Below are 13,041 nucleotides of genomic sequence, written 5' to 3'. Positions count from 1 at the left end.
CTAGGATTACTTCCCATCCTTGGTCTTGTGGAACATAACCGTTATGGCCGTTGATAAGACAGCGTGTTGTAACGTCGTCAAAGGGACGAGGGTTACGTAATGTCCAACAGTCCCGTAACAATCTAAAAACCTCATTTCTTACCCCAATTACCGACTCCGTCACTTGTGGGAACGTTTTGTTTAATAGTTGTAGCCCGATGTTCTTGTTCTCACTTTGGTGAGAAGCGAACATTACTAATCCGTAAGCATAACATGCTTCTTTATGTTGCATGTTAGCCGCTTTTTCTAAATCACGAAGTCCAATATTCGGATATATTGAGTCAAAATAATTTCTTAACCCATTGCGTAAAATAGCATTTGGGTTCCCCGCAATATATGCGTCAAAGTAAACACATCGTAACTTATGGATTTCCCAATGTGATATCCCCCATCTTTCGAACGAAAGCCTTTTATAAACCAAGGCATTCTTGGAACGTTCTTCGAATGTCTTACAAACTGATCTCGCCTTAAATAGTTGTGCCGAAGAATTCTGACCGACTCTAGACAAGATTTCATCAATCATGTCTCCGGGTAGGTCTCTTAAAATATTGGGTTGTCTATCCATTTTGTGTTTTTATACTGTAAAATAGACAAGAGTTAGATTCATAAAAAAAATACTTATTAATACAAGCAATTTTTACATATATCATAAAGCATAAGCACACTATATTACTTATATTACACCACACGAATACAACTATCTTATTCCGACTCGCTTGTTTCTTCTTCTTCGGTTTTGGTTCATTTTGCCAAGTTTCTAGGGATATATGATGTTCCCCTAATACGAGCCGTCGTTATCCACATTGGTTTAGAAAAACCTGGTGGTTTAGAGGTTCCCGGGTCATTGTTACAACTTAAGGACTTCGGGGGTTGACGATACATATAAAGTTCATCGGGTTGGAATTAGATTTCTCTATTTTTATGCCCTTTCCCTTATTATTTTCTTTTGCCTTTTTAAATTCAGTTGAGGTAATTTCTATAACATCATCGGAATTCTCGTCGGAATCCGATTCATCGCAGAATTGGTAATCCTCCCAATATTTTGCTTCCTTGGCGGAAACACCATTGACCATAATTAACCTTGGTCGGTTGGTTGAGGATTTTCTTTTACTTAACCGTTTTATTATTTCCCCCACCGGTTCTATTTCTTCATCCGGTTCCGATTCTTCTTCCGGTTCCGATTCTTCTTCCGGTTCCGACTCTTCTTCCGGTTCCTCTTCGGGAACTTGTGAATCAGTCCACGAATCATTCCAATTTACATTTGACTCTTCATTATTATTAGGTGAGTCAATGGGACTTGTTCTAGAGGTAGACATCTATCACATAATATCAAACGCGTTAAGAGATTAATATATCACATAATATTCACATGTTAAAAATATATAGTTTCCAACAAAATTTGTTAAGCAATCATTTTTCAAGTAAACACGGTCGAAGTCCAGACTCACTAATGCATCCTAACAAACTAGATAAGACACACTAATGCAAAATTCTGGTTCTCTAAGACCAACGCTCTGATACCAACTGAAATGTCCCGTTCTTATTTATTAAAAACGTTCCATATTAATTGATTTCGTTGCGGGATTTTGACCTCTATATGAGACGTTTTTCAAAGACTGCATTCATTTTAAAACAAACAATAACCTTTATTTCATCAATAAAGGTTTAAAAAGCTTTACGTAGATTATCAAATAATGATAATCTGAAATATCCTGTTTACACACGACCATTACATAATGGTTTACAATACAAATATGTTACAACAAAATAAGTTTCTTGAATGCAGTTTTTACACACTATCATACAAGCATGGACTCCAAATCTTGTCCTTATTTAAGTATGCGACAGCGGAAGCTCTTAATAATCACCTGAGAATAAACATGCTTAAAACGTCAACAAAAATGTTGGTGAGTTATAGGTTTAACCTATATATATATCAAATCGTAACAATAGACCACAAGATTTCATATTTCAATACACATCCCATACATAGAGATAAAAATCATTCATATGGTGAACACCTGGTAACCGACATTAACAAGATGCATATATATAAGAATATCCCCATCATTCCGGGACACCCTTCGGATATGATATAAATTTCGAAGTACTAAAGCATCCGGTACTTTGGATGGGGTTTGTTAGGCCCAATAGATCTATCTTTAGGATTCGCGTCAATTAGGGTGTCTGTTCCCTAATTCTTAGATTACCAGACTTAATAAAAAGGGGCATATTCGATTTCGATAATTCAACCATAGAATGTAGTTTCACGTACTTGTGTCTATTTTGTAAATCATTTATAAAACCTGCATGTATTCTCATCCCAAAAATATTAGATTTTAAAAGTGGGACTATAACTCACTTTCACATATTTTTACTTCGTCGGGAAGTAAGACTTGGCCACTGGTTGATTCACGAACCTATAACAATATATACATATATATCAAAGTATGTTCAAAATATATTTACAACACTTTTAATATATTTTGATGTTTTAAGTTTATTAAGTCAGCTGTCCTCGTTAGTAACCTACAACTAGTTGTCCACAGTTAGATATACAGAAATAAATCGATAAATATTATCTTGAATCAATCCACGACCCAGTGTATACGTATCTCAGTATTGATCACAACTCAGACTATACATATTTTGGAATCAACCTCAACCCTGTATAGCTAACTCCAACATTCACATATAGAGTGTCTATGGTTGTTCCGAAATATATATAGATGTGTCGACATGATATGTCGAAACATTGTATACGTGTCTATGGTATCTCAAGATTACATAATATACAATACAAGTTAATTAAGTTATGGTTGGAATAGATTTGTTACCAATTTTCACGTAGCTAAAATGAGAAAAATTATCCAATCTTGTTTTACCCATAACTTCTTCATTTTAAATCCGTTTTGAGTGAATCAAATTGCTATGGTTTCATATTGAACTCTATTTTATGAATCTAAACAGAAAAAGTATAGGTTTATAGTCGGAAAAATAAGTTACAAGTCGTTTTTGTAAAGGTAGTCATTTCAGTCGAAAGAACGACGTCTAGATGACCATTTTAGAAAACATACTTCCACTTTGAGTTTAACCATAATTTTTGGATATAGTTTCATGTTCATAATAAAAATCATTTTCTCAGAATAACAACTTTTAAATCAAAGTTTATCATAGTTTTGGTGTTTTTCGTGTTTCCAGGTTTTAAATCATTAAGTTAGCATATCATATAGATATAGAACATGTGTTTAGTTAATTTTAAAAATCAAGTTAGAAGGATTAACTTTTGTTTGCGAACAAGTTTAGAATTAACTAAACTATGTTCTAGTGATTACAAGTTTAAACCTTCGAATGAGATAGCTTTATATGTATGAATCGAATGATGTTATGAACATCATTACTACCTTAAGTTCCTTGGATAAACCTACTGGAAAAGAGAAAAATGGATCTAGCTTCAACGGATCCTTGGATGGCTCGAAGTTCTTGAAGCAGAATCATGACACGAAAACAAGTTCAAGTAAGATCATCACTTGAAATAAGATTGTTATAGTTATAGAAATTGAACCAAAGTTTGAATATGATTTTTACCTTGTATTAGAATGATAACCTACTGTAAGAAACAAAGATTTCTTGAGGTTGGATGATCACCTTACAAGATTGAAAGTGAGCTAGCAAACTTGAAAGTATTCTTGATTTTATGTAACTAGAACTTGTAGAATATATGAAGAACACTTAGAACTTGAAGATAGAACTTGAGAGAGATCAATTAGATGAAGAAAATTGAAGAATGAAAGTGTTTGTAGGTGTTTTTGGTCGTTGGTGTATGGATTAGATATAAAGGATATGTAATTTTGTTTTCATGTAAATAAGTCATGAATGATTACTCATATTTTTGTAATTTTATGAGATATTTCATGCTAGTTGCCAAATGATGGTTCCCACATGTGTTAGGTGACTCACATGGGCTGCTAAGAGCTGATCATTGGAGTGTATATACCAATAGTACATACATCTAAAAGCTGTGTATTGTACGAGTACGTATACGGGTGCATACGAGTAGAATTGTTGATGAAACTGAACGAGGATGTAATTGTAAGCATTTTTGTTAAGTAGAAGTATTTTGATAAGTGTATTGAAGTCTTTCAAAAGTGTATAAATACATATTAAAACACTACATGTATATACATTTTAACTGAGTCGTTAAGTCATCGTTAGTCGTTACATGTAAGTGTTGTTTTGAAACTTTTAGGTTAACGATCTTGTTAAATGTTGTTAACCCAATGTTTATAATATCAAATGAGATTTTAAATTATTATATTATCATGATATTATCATGTATGAATATCTCTTAATATGATATATATACATTAAATGTCTTTACAACGATAATCGTTACATATATGTCTCGTTTAAAAATCATTAAGTTAGTAGTCTTGTTTTTACATATGTAGTTCATTGTTAATATACTTAATGATATGTTTACTTATCATAGTATCATGTTAACTATATATATATCCATATATATATGTCATCATATAGTTTTTACAAGTTTTAACGTTCGTGAATCACCGGTCAACTTGGGTGGTCAATTGTCTATATGAAACATATTTCAATTAATCAAGTCTTAACAAGTTAGATTGCTTAACATGTTGGAAACATTTAATCATGTAAATATCAATCTCAATTAATATATATAAACATGAAAAAGTTCGGGTCACTACACATGGAGTCTCATACTTTTATTTAAATAAAGTGTTGCATTCAATAAAACCTTTGTCATGTATTATATTCGACTGTTATGTCACGTGTGTAGTATTTGGAAACCGATGTATTTTGAGGATTATTTCTTAAATAATAGCCCACTTGTTTAAAACATGCATTATGTATAATAATGATGTGCTTTTTATGAAACGAATGCAATATTTTCTAAAACGTATCATATAGAGGTCAAATACCTCGCTATGGGACCAATGAGAACGTACTGCGTTTATAATAATATGGACGGATCGTTTCACACCGATCATGAAAATCAAGATCATTCTCGCCACTTCTTCGGTCATTCTTCAAACGATTATAAGAAAGAAATAAAAAACAAGCCAAAAAAAAGAAAGAAAACGGCTATATTGTGAAGTGAAGGTGTATATATATATAGTAAAAAGAAAGAAATAAAAAATGAAAAATAAAAAATAAAAAAAAGCCAAAATAGCCGTTGAAAACGGCTATATTTTTCAAAAAAACCTCAAACGGCTCTTTTGGTTCACCGTCGAATTTTGGTGGCTGGAAATCGACGGCGAGATCGACGCCGTCACGGTGTCGACCGACGGTCGATATCCCCGTCGATTTGGAAGGACGGAAAAAAAAGGGGGCACCGTGTGCTCTTATAATTATTATAATTATTATTATAATTATAATTATTTATAATAAAAACAATTAAACTATATAATTTAAAATGAACAAGTGGTTTCCCCTAACCTAAGCTCAAGCAATGTTTGTGATGATCACAATTTCATGACATAATTACATAAACACAAAAGAAAAGTTGCATGAATGGTGCGTTACAGGTGGCTTGGATTTCATTGTGCATTCTCACAGCTTGTATGATGACAAAAAATAATCACCTGGATGGTTGATAATTTTGTTAAATAAATCATTTATAAATATAATATAAATATATTTTATAGTTAAGCAATAAAAGTATGACAATATTCGAGAAAATAAGGTACATGTACAATGATCGTTGATCGTGTTTTATTATTGTGAAAAGTCATCCTTTTGATATTTTAAGTCATTTCACAAAAAGATCATAAGTAAAGGTATGTGGAATTTTGTTTACTATCCTAATGTTAGGAACTAGCTTTTAAGAGATTGTGCGCTGCACGGCGGGCCCTATTAACAACTAAGTATAAAATGTTAATTAAATAATTACAAAAGGAACACAACATAGTCAATATAAAAGTTATGCGTTGACATGTAAACAAACAATGTTTCGAATTCGACAAATGCATTTAAGTTGTTCAAAGTACTGATAAAAAAATTCAAAACATATAGATTAAGGCTACTAATTATGACATTAGCAAAACACAGAACACATGAAGGTAGTTAAGCTGGTGAATACAATTGTATATTTAAGATAAGTCATATGGTCTTCTATCACTAAATAAATGGGTCAGATGGGTTAATATGTCATATTGATGATTCATAATCCTACGTGGAATTTTGATTAAGTGCATCAATATGACTACACTTTTTTATATACTCCGGCCACATAGACTTGTTATTACGAATCAACTAATTAAGCTAAAGTCCTAAACTTGTTATTATGAATCTTAAGAAAAAGAGGGTCAAACAAACCTTTGAAATTCAATCAACGGCTTCTTGTCTTCTACCAGAATCAAGTTTTGATTTTTCATGTCATCCTAAGCACTAACAAAACATAGAAATCGTTAAACTTGTTTTACAGTTAATAAAGTCAAATACTCAACATTTTGCAAAGGTAACTGAAGAACAAAGTACTTTGTTTCAAGATCCTTACCGAAGTTTTGGTAAATAGTAAGACTTTTGTTCCAATCAAACCCCTTATAAAAGATATTTGCTCCTAAAAGAATAAAACTCGATAAGTATATATTAGAATTTCTATATAAACAAAGTACTTGATAGTTTTTGTTTACATATAAACAACATAGTGAACACACTAAATGGGTCCAAATTGCCATATTGACATCAATTTCTTATAATCATAGGCACTACTTATACACATATATTCAAAAGGAGACAACTTTGTAGCCTTGAAAACATCTGGAAAAAAAATTTATCAAAGAACATGACAGACTGGTAAAGATTTTTATTAGTACTCTTATCATGTCTTGGTGTACACAACTTGTGCAAGCTCACTTGTGTCATTTATTGGTGTCAATAAAACAACACTTATGATTACACATTTTTTAGATGTACAACTTTGAATGTTGTTGTTTCATAATGTTTTGTTTTTTAGAATAAAGGCTGTAATTATAAGTGTTGTTATATGAACACCAAGACATGACAAAAGTTAGCATGAATTATTCATATGAGCAACATTGCTAGTAGGTACCTTCAGATTGTACATGAGCAGAGAATTCATGTGACAATGGACGGTATGCAAACACACTTAAACCCGATGGATGCACCGCCTGTTTGAAACGTAGCAGGAAACCCCACATGTGGCTGCAAAAATCAGCAGAAACCAACCAAAGAAGTAAGCAAAATGAACCTAATCACATTGTTTTAGCTAAACTAAGAATGTAGAGAAAAGTACCTAGGGCGACTTGCCAGTATCCAAATGGTAGTGCTCCTATAGTGGACGACCCTGATGATGTTTCTACAGCAACACAGGGAATAGAGGAGAACGAAGCTTTGAACATATTGTGATACAGAACTCGATCCAAGCAATTACATTGTTCTTTTGTAAAAGGTCACTTTAGCCAATACCATCTGCCAACACTCCTATGAAAGAACCACTTTAAGTTTGTTTAGTGTTAATTTCCCTCATAGAAAATCACAGATGCCTAGTATATAATGAGTAACCACAAATAAGCTTAGATTAAAAATATAGTAATAATCAGTGATAAAAGAGGCTTTTTGAAACAATCATTCAACTCCCATCCAACATCTACAAAAAGAATGACATAAGTCATTTAAAACCAAATGGATAGGAGTATCAAGAAATGCATATCTCAAATTATACAACTGGAAACAACTAACACTTGATATTAATGAAATAACTGATACATATAAAGCTTCAAATTGAACCTGAAAAAAAGGAAATGTGAATTAGGTAATAACTACGCGTACTTTAAAAGTCGTACACATGTAACAAATACCAATTAAACAGCAGTCAAAGTACGCCAACTGACACATTTATCAGCAACTAAAAAACTTTTGACAGTTGAATCTTATACAAATAACAAAGATGGCTAAAATTGAGCTTAAACACTATTTCAACTATAAAAAAGACCAACTAATGTCGTAATCCAAAGTAACAGAATCAGTAACAATATGAAATAAACATAAACCGCCTAAATTTTTATCCTCCTCGAATCGTCAAATAACAATGCTTTTTCAAAAGTTTGAGATACTTCAGGAAATAATAACATTTTTTTTTTTGAAAGGCATGAAATAATAACATTTACAAAGATGTATCACATGTTTAACACCTGCAACAACCTTAGTATAAACTGCTGCTAATCATCATAATAATATCAATTATTATGATGATTATGATATGATAAACAACTCCTAAGAGAAAGCATATAAGATTTAATGATCATAAACTAATACATATTGCAAAGTATTCCCATTTAATATAGTAGGACACAACAATATCATTCGACAACAACATGTGAAAACACAAAGGCAACAAAATATATTACCGTGGACAACATGAAACAACAAATACAGATTTAAAGTGCAAAGGTAGCTTCGAATACAACCTGAAAAAGGGAAACACAAATTGGATAATAAGAACATGTACACCAACAACATCCACTTGACAAATATTGCTAGTTAGAATCTGTGTATCAAAAAATGTATGCAAAAAACTATATTTTAAATGTAAATAACAATACTTTATCCCAAAAAATAAAACTTTATGAAATAAAAGATTAACCTCAACCATCACAAAACTGATAATCCACTCTTTTCTTCAACCATGATAGATAAATGTCTGAAAAGCAAATGCATTAACATAGTCGTTAACAAATCAACAATCAACAACAACATATTAAAGGAAAACTGAAATACAATTTAAAAATCAAAACAGGATACCAAATAAATATAGTACTTGTTATAAAACAGGAAAACTGAAATACAATTTAAAAATCAAAACAGGATACCAAATAAATATAGTACTTGTTATAAAACAGGAAAACTGAAAATACAATTTATGTGTTAATCAATAACCCATCATTATTCATCCAAATCTCAAAAAGTCAATAAATAAATAAAATGGAACATTTAATTCCATCATCGTCCTCAACTGGAACCATGTGTGTTTGTAAATGTATTGATTTTGTAGTAGTAGACATACCTTTATTGAATCGTCTTAAAATCCGTCTGAATCGAGCCATTCTCAAATCCTCGGTACTGCAGAACCCTAAAAGCACAGATGTAATCAATGGTCGTTTGAATTCAATGATAGTTTAGAACATTTGTAGCTCTGATTATGGTATCCACAAAAGAAAAAAATAAACTATTACAAAATTACTCGTTTGATAAAAGTGAACGTTTCAAAAAAATCGCTGCAACCCTAAATCGTTTCAGAGAACCGAACACTCAAATTCGTTGCAGATTAGCAAACGCTCCAACCCTAAATCATTTAATAAACTATACCTTGAAGGGATCAGATTATCCGGCGACGTGCCGTTCTTCGGATGGAAGGAATTCAATTTATAAATTTAGCATAATAACAATAACAATAACACTTATAATATGAATATTATTAAATATAGATCATGAGATAAGTTACCTGCTGAAGTCAAATTAAACATTAACCATATTGATCCTGAAAAAAGGGGCCCATGATGATAATAAGAATGAATGACAAAGTATGCAGAATGCCATTATCTTATAATTGTATGTGTATGTCACTTTGACATATTTTCATCAATGAGAGTTAAGAAGTAAGGACAAATATGTTTAATCTTGTTTCTCAATAAAGAAACTGTAGACTTTCGGCTAAAATAACATGAACTTTCCAGTACTACTTGCAATTATGTAATTCTACAGTTAAAGAAAATAATTTACTAAACTAAATGTCTGAAATAATTGATTCAACTAATTTAATTCCGTAACTAAAATAAACGATGACACAGGACAACTTTTTCAAAAGCAATCTGAAACATATAAGAGGTGCGGATATGAGGGGTTTCGTTTTGAATCGACATATACTGTAATTAATCTGACGAAACCTTAATTCATGACCACATGTTTATTCGAAATATCACATTGAAATACAAATAGGAAATACAACCAAATTAGAGTAATTGCCCATTTTCCTGTATCGATTAACCGACACCGGATTCCATGCCGGCTGTCAGATTCGAATCAAATCTGAGATTTTATAGAAAATTCATATCTCCAGATTCGAAATCATGTAACGGATTAATTAGTTGGTACTGCGAGGCCATTTATGGCCGTCGTCGGCACTAATCACCGGAAAAGAAGATGTGGGTGTGTGAAGTTGGAGGATATACGCTATGCAGTTGGAGGAGATCAGTTCCTTTTTTTGGCGTAATTATAAGTCTAGGCGAATAGGATTGAGCCACTTGTCATTTTGTAGTAATTATGAATTAAAATAATCAGCTAATTCGAGATTAACAGGTGGATTTTGGTTAATGACGGATTAGGTGATGGCGACACATGGCACTAGGCCACACGGTTTGTAAAAGGTAGAGATGCATGATAACCCCAATCAAAAAATGTGATCAAATACGATCGCAAGTTCACAATGATAAACGAATAATTAAAGCATAACGATTAAAATAAATACAAATTGACGCAAGAATTTAACGTGGTTATTTCTGAACTCCAAACACGAAGAATAGTTTACTCCACGAACGCAAACAATAGATTATTTATTATAAAATTCGTACACACAATTACATATTACGTAAGGATATATTTATAGTGCTAAAAGAATACGAATAGGAACCAAATAAGGAGTTCTAGTCCAAAATCAACTTCAACCCGTCGGGCCATTCTCCCTATAAGGGAGTCACTTCCTTATGCGGGAAAACTTTCTCCCTGTATGGGATGAGAGACTCTACATCAATTGAATTCTATCATTTTTTAGTCAAATTCTTCACACTTCAACAATCTCTCACTTGAAGACTTTGAGCAAAACTTAATACCGATCTTCAACAGATTATCCAAACCACCTCAACCGTGTTTATACCACCCACAATAACTCCAGATTAACCAATTAAAAACTCCTTTTGATACCGTCAGATGGGACACCCGGATCACGCCGCATTCCCATTGCTAACCTACAATGGAACGAAGTCTTCCGACACAAAAACACGGCTGATCGATAACCCTTTCTCATAGTTACTAGTTTGGGCCATCTCGGTTTCTTTCTCCACCATCTTCTCAAACCAGAAGATCATGTTCTTATGCTAAAAGTCACATTGAAGCGAGCGAGACTTCAATTATAGGATTCTTTCAGTGTGTGGTGACTGTTGCTTGATCAATGATTCATTTGAACGACATCGTCCTAGTTTACACGCAACTCACACTACACATCAAGAACGGTGTGTGGTGCTCGGTGCGTGATGTGTGTTGCTTGGTCGTTGATTCATTTAAACGACATCGTTCAAGGATGCACGCAACTCACATCACGCACCAAGAATGGTGCGTGATGTTGCATCGTCCAAGGTTACACGCAACTTGCACCAAGCACGGTGTGTGGTGCATGGTCGTTGATTCATTTCTACGACATCATTCAAAGGTTACATGCAACTTGCACCAAACACCAAGCGTTAAAAATGCAGTCATGTGAGAGACGATAAATGTGGATTTTAAATCTCATTAATGAGTGAGCGATCACATGATTAGACATAGCATAAATTTGGAACGCTCATTAATGTGAGAGACAGTGAATGTGGATTTTAATGTAATTTATTTATGGATGATCAACATGCACTCTTAGGTACCAAAGGGCTTCTAGCCCAATGTTATTAAGAAGACTCATGAACCTTGAGGTTATGAGTTCGATTTTCAACAACAACAATAACAATACCCAATCCCACAAAAGTAGGGTATGGGAGAGGTGGGTGTAGACAATCATTCCTCGTACCCTATATTAGAAGGAAGTCACTACTCCACACGCGGGTATAGAACCCGCGCCTAGATAAGGTCGTCCATCCCTCTACTCTAGAGCAAGAGATTGCTTCCAAAAGGACCTCCGGCCAGAAATGCTCATAAAAATGAAATAGATAGGGCAAATGATACATACATGTAAGAGTTATGTGCGCTTAGCAAGATGCAATTGTGGACACAAAAGTAGGGTATGAGTTCGATTTTCAATTGTGGACAAAAAAAATACTACTTGTGCGTCTTCTTCATCAGCATATTGAGGTTGTGTAACGTTTTGCGTTCGAACCTTATGGGGGGTTTTTCAGTTGGCCGCAAGGCCGTCTCATTCGTTTTGAGGGCCCTGTGCGAGACCTAAAAAAGGGCCCTTAATTATTAATATTAACTTGTATATTCGATAATGGCGGATCTAGTAGTCAAGGTTGTCACTAGTTAAAAGCTCAAAAATTTTACAATATTCAATGTTGTCACAAAAAAATTAACACTATTCAAATGTTGCACTAGTTAAAATTCTAAAAAGTATTTCCACTTCATCACTTATTTCAGTGGTGTTCCGTGCCAACACTGGATGTATAGTAGTACCACCCCTGGTATTCGATCCGCTTTGTGAACTGACTAATTATTAAATTCCGCATTTTTTCTTGTTAATTCCTATCCTGCTCAAAATCAAACATACATCGTGTTTGACAACCTTTGTTTGCTGTACGCGATTTTTTTTTTTAAAAAAAAGAATATTAATAGAAGTATATATTATATAGTAGAATTTACAAAATTTAGGCCCCCTAAAACTTTTCGGGCTTTATGCGACCGTACACTTTACACATGTCCGAAGACGTCCCTGGTTGGCCGCATTACTTTTTGGGTGTGAGTCCTGTGATTTTCTCCTGACACGTGACACAAATATGATCGAGTGAGTGACTCTACTTCTGGTGGGCCCCGTCATGCACTCCCTAACCGCTACTAAAGAAACATGCAATCTTAGGTAAACCGTAAACGATTGATGTCATTTTTAAAAGATAATAATGACCGATGTAATATTTTAAAGAAGAAACGCTTGTCATGCATTACCAAATATATCAGGGATGATTTGTGTAATTTTTTAACAAAGTGAATATTGTAATTTCATAATAAAAACTATAAAGTGTTGGGGAAATATTG

At 33.2% G+C, this 13,041-nt stretch overlaps 2 long non-coding RNA genes across 3 annotated transcripts; both read right to left on the bottom strand.

Moving 5' to 3' along the window:
* Window positions 1-5,479: 5,479 nt before the first annotated feature.
* Window positions 5,480-6,641, bottom strand: LOC139904573 (uncharacterized). Its single transcript, XR_011778889.1, has 3 exons — window positions 6,572-6,641; window positions 6,391-6,462; window positions 5,480-5,657 (listed from the first exon to the last, which is right to left on the bottom strand). It is a non-coding gene; the product is annotated as an uncharacterized lncRNA (long non-coding RNA).
* Window positions 6,642-7,125: 484 nt separating this feature from the next.
* On the bottom strand, window positions 7,126-10,246 carry LOC139845497 (uncharacterized). 2 transcript variants are annotated; one of them, XR_011758357.1, is made up of 6 exons: window positions 9,539-10,246; window positions 9,101-9,379; window positions 8,681-8,737; window positions 8,445-8,504; window positions 7,331-7,824; window positions 7,126-7,239 (listed from the first exon to the last, which is right to left on the bottom strand). It is a non-coding gene; the product is annotated as an uncharacterized lncRNA (long non-coding RNA). The 2 variants fall into 2 exon arrangements; XR_011758356.1 differs by lacking the exon at window positions 9,539-10,246 and having other exon boundaries at window positions 9,101-9,471.
* Between the last annotated feature and the right edge of the window lie 2,795 nt (window positions 10,247-13,041).

Source organism: Rutidosis leptorrhynchoides, chromosome 4 (assembly GCF_046630445.1).
Source record: "Rutidosis leptorrhynchoides isolate AG116_Rl617_1_P2 chromosome 4, CSIRO_AGI_Rlap_v1, whole genome shotgun sequence".
NCBI classification, from domain to species: Eukaryota; Viridiplantae; Streptophyta; class Magnoliopsida; order Asterales; family Asteraceae; genus Rutidosis; species Rutidosis leptorrhynchoides.
The sequence above is the reverse complement of the archived record's forward strand: the minus strand, read 5'-3'. Positions and strand labels throughout refer to the sequence as shown.